This window comes from Protobothrops mucrosquamatus, unplaced genomic scaffold (genome assembly GCF_001527695.2).
Source record: "Protobothrops mucrosquamatus isolate PMUCROS unplaced genomic scaffold, P.Mucros_1.0 scaffold337, whole genome shotgun sequence".
In the NCBI taxonomy this organism is placed as follows: Eukaryota; Metazoa; Chordata; class Lepidosauria; order Squamata; family Viperidae; genus Protobothrops; species Protobothrops mucrosquamatus.
In genome coordinates, this window is record NW_015386675.1 from 176,518 (window position 1) to 180,610 (window position 4,093).

The window sequence follows — 4,093 nt, forward strand, 5'->3', positions numbered from 1 at the left end:
GGACATCTAAGAATGGGCAAAACAGTGAGGATCAGAATTCATATTTCTGGCTTAGAACACATTCTACAAACTTTGATTAAAAGGTTTATTGCTCCTTTCAGGGGCCATGGTGTGGAGACATGCTTAGTTGGTACTGAGGTCCCTGGGTCCGAGTGATGGTCACAGCTTAGTAGGCAATCATGAAGCAGAAGTAGATGTTCAGGTTGTCTTCATCCATTACCATTGCTAAGACCTCTGGCTCTATGTCACGCATAAAAAAAAGAGCATGACACTGGCAGTGTTCAGAGAGATGACCAAGTCCAGCAAGATGTCCTTCACTGCTGTATTCCCAAGCTGTTGGGAGTCCTCACTCTCAGCCATGTTGATCACCTCCATGCCTTCCCCTGTTGATGAAGCCACAAATGTTTCTTCCATCTTTCCCTCACCTTAAATACAAATCAGGAATCAACCGTCTCTTTTCTGTGACTTTCATTCTTTCCCTCACCCTAACTGCCCATTTTGCCCTTTGTTTCTCCCGAGTCAGTCAGTCTGTTGTAGTTTTTAGCCTGACTGCCTCCTCACAGAGCTCTCCTGAATGTTTTTATGAGATGGTTAAATAAGTGGAAATGTTTGAAGGAAATCAAAAGAAGCACGGGACTTAATTGCTATGAGCTTTATTGATTTCAGGAGAACTTTTATTATGGCTGATTATCATCTTAATCTTACTACAGGTAGTCCTCGACTTATAACCGTTGAGTGACCATTTGAAGTCACTCAAAAGTGTTGTATAACCATTTTTCACATTTTAGACCATTGAGGCATCCCCCGGTCACATGATCAAAACTCAGATGTTTGAAACTGCCATGTTTTTATGATGGTTGCAGTGTCCTGAGGTTACGCGATGACCTTTCGTGGCCTTCTAACAAGCAAAGTCAATGGGGAAGCCAGACTCACTTAACAACCGTGTTATTAACTTAACAACTGTAGCGGTTCACAATGACAGTGGCAAGAAAGGTTGTAAAATGGGGCAAAACTCACTTCACAGCTGTCTTGTCTAGCGACAGAAATTTTGGGCACAATTGTGGTCATGAGTCGAGGACTACCTCTATAATAAATTAGAAAATAGCATTTATGCCAGCACCTCTGGCTGTTTTCCTACCAGCTTTTGGGAAGAAAGATTCTGATGTGAGCCTTTAATCAATATTAAATGAATTTGATATCCATAGCTCACTGAGCTGACACAAAATAATGCCAGCATAAGATTCCTATTGTCAATCTTTATCCTGCCTTTGTTAGCTCTGTTCAAAGTAATTGCCAGCTGATATTATCCTAAACTGCCAAGTATCCTACTTGCTTTAAGCAAAGTGATTGGGTTTCTCCTCTGGCTTTGTTGTCCTTTTCCTTCAGCACATCACCAGCCAGCAGGAAAAGCTTCCAGTAATCAGGGCACTATGACAGAAATAGGGTGGATCTTCCAAACTTTTGCCTGTCTTTGCTTACTCCTCCTGATTTGGGCATTTAAAGTAATAGATCATGAAGCAGGTGGGAAGTCACAGCCCTGGAGAAGATAGTCAGATTCTGCTATGTGCCCAGCTAGGGCAATCTCTTTCTACCCAGCTAGGGCACTCTCTCTTCCATTGTACTGCATCGAGGGGGGAGGAGAAGCGACTGATAGAAACTGATCAAATTTACCAAAACTGGCAAACAATCCACAGTAGCCTGATTTGATGTCTTTCATTATTTTCAGGACACTGCATGAGGAAAAGCATCAAAAGATGTAATATAAGCATATTATGGAAACATTATTTTGCAAATAACCCCTTCTACTTCCCTATCTAAAATAACACAGATCTGCTAATAGTGCCAATTTGTAGCCAAAGTATCTCCTCTTCTTTTAAGGGAGGACTATGTTGTACAATCAAGGAAGACGATTATGGTTGTTAAAACATGATGGTGACATGAGAAGCTGCAAGTTGTTTGCTGCATAGACTTTCTGCACAATCTCTTTATAGTCATGCCCAGTTATGTGTATCTAATTGGGGCAAGATTGGCTGCGTATGAAAATATGCAATTGAATGGATGCCCCATTAATAGCAAAGCAGTATATACAAATGAGCCCCCTAAATGGAGAACCATAATAAGAATGTTTCTTTTCTCCCTGTCTAATTTTCTTGACAATAATTTAAATTTTGGGGGTGAGGGGGAAAGGAGGACTTATTTTTCCTCTTTAAGTGTATAGAAATGGGTTGCAGACTTCCCATTAACAAGGAATGCTTCCTCATTGCTCTGTGTGATAAGGGGAAACACCAACCTGGCTTCTAGTGCTCCTTACATTGTGCTGCCAAATATGCCCCCTTCCCTGGCAGTGCCAGCTTATCTACTCCTGTCCTAGCAGTCCAATTGGCCATCTACCTTTTAGACATCATTTTGAAAGGATCTTTACCATGACCCATTGTAAGATAGCTACAGCTATTGACTGTGCAGGCGGAGATCATGACCAATTCACAACACAGCCCTTAAAAGACTCCTCTGATTGATGCATATAAGGTACAAGTAGGATGCCTGTAATGTAGTAAATCAGCTGCGCTCTTTAACAAGAGCACACATCAAGCAGTGGATTGGAAAAGTAGCATATGCAGGCTTGATTTCAATTTGCATCCATCCTGATCCATTGCCTGAAGTGACTGCTTGTTAATAGCAGCAGTGACAAACCTGAGATACACTATCATTTGGCATCATTCATGAGAAGACATCACCGACTGAATGTCAGTGATCTTTCAGTTAAGGAAGAAGGGGGTATTATTTGCTGAACTTAGGAACAATGATACGTCTGTATATATCATAAATGTATCATAAATGGAACCATCTTTTGGAATAATGAAGTTAATCTTCAGGAAATCCTAATTACTAGATCTATTTCTTTTTAAATCTTTTATATTCTTACTAAGCTTGTTTACTTAGGGAACTTCTACCTTCCCACAATTTTCAGCCACATCATTTGTTGCAACCGATAATGTGTACAGAACCTAGCACTTTTCTGCTTAGCTACTTCTGTTGATACAAATTGCATGGAAACTAAACCTCAGATGTTTGTCAGTTGTATTAAATAACACGATGAGGATCTACAAGTAGATTTCATTCACATTGGAATAGGAAACCCCATTTTAAATTCCCTATCATTTAAATTTAAATCAGTGTTTTCTATTCCAATGAGAAAAGGAGGAAGTGGAAAAATTAATGCTTATCCTTAATCATCTTCTAAGATGTTGAAACTCTACTTTCTGATACTTTCTGTCCCTGGAAGTTCTCCAATTCTATTTTGTCCCTAGGCTTGGAGATAAAGCTTGTAATTCATGTGGGCTTGTCTTTAATAATAAAAATAACTATTAATTAAGCAATAACCAGGCTGGCTCAAGGCATTTGGCTCCTGCAGGAGAAGCATTGTATTCGCACCCCTGTGCTCCTGATATAGTATACTACTGGCATAGCAGTAAGAGATAGAGTCCGTAATGGTATGTGGAAGTCACCTATGATTAGATAAGAGACAGCTGAACCCTCAGAAGGATGGGGACATGGCAAACATCTCAGAAAAGACCATTCCTAGGTCCTTAGACTGTAAAGGACAGGTGTGAGAGATGTACTTTTAGACTTGCAAGATTCTGTTAATGTAACCTTGCAATAAAGCAGGGGTCTTCAGACTTGGCCCTTTTATGACTTATGGATTTCAACTTCCAGAATTCCTCAGCCAGGCATGCTGGCTGAGGAATTCTGGGAGTTGAAGTCTACAAGTCATAAAAGGACCAAGTTTGAAGACCTCTGCAATAAAGCCACACCTAATATTCCTGAATGTGCTTCTTATCTGGATTATCTCACAAGGTTGACAGATTCTTGGTCAAAACCAAATGTAGCAGCTAGTTTAATGGGGGAAACCTTGTAAGAAACACAGCAGAAAATAGCTGAGCCAACTGGAGAGAAATAGCTGAAGAAGAGGTGCTATCCATACACTAATAGTTTTTCATCCAATAATTGCCTTTTAATTGAGGGTCATCACACATGCACAGATTATCATAGGACAGAGTTCCCCAATCTTTCTGGCTTTGCAGACTGGTGGTGG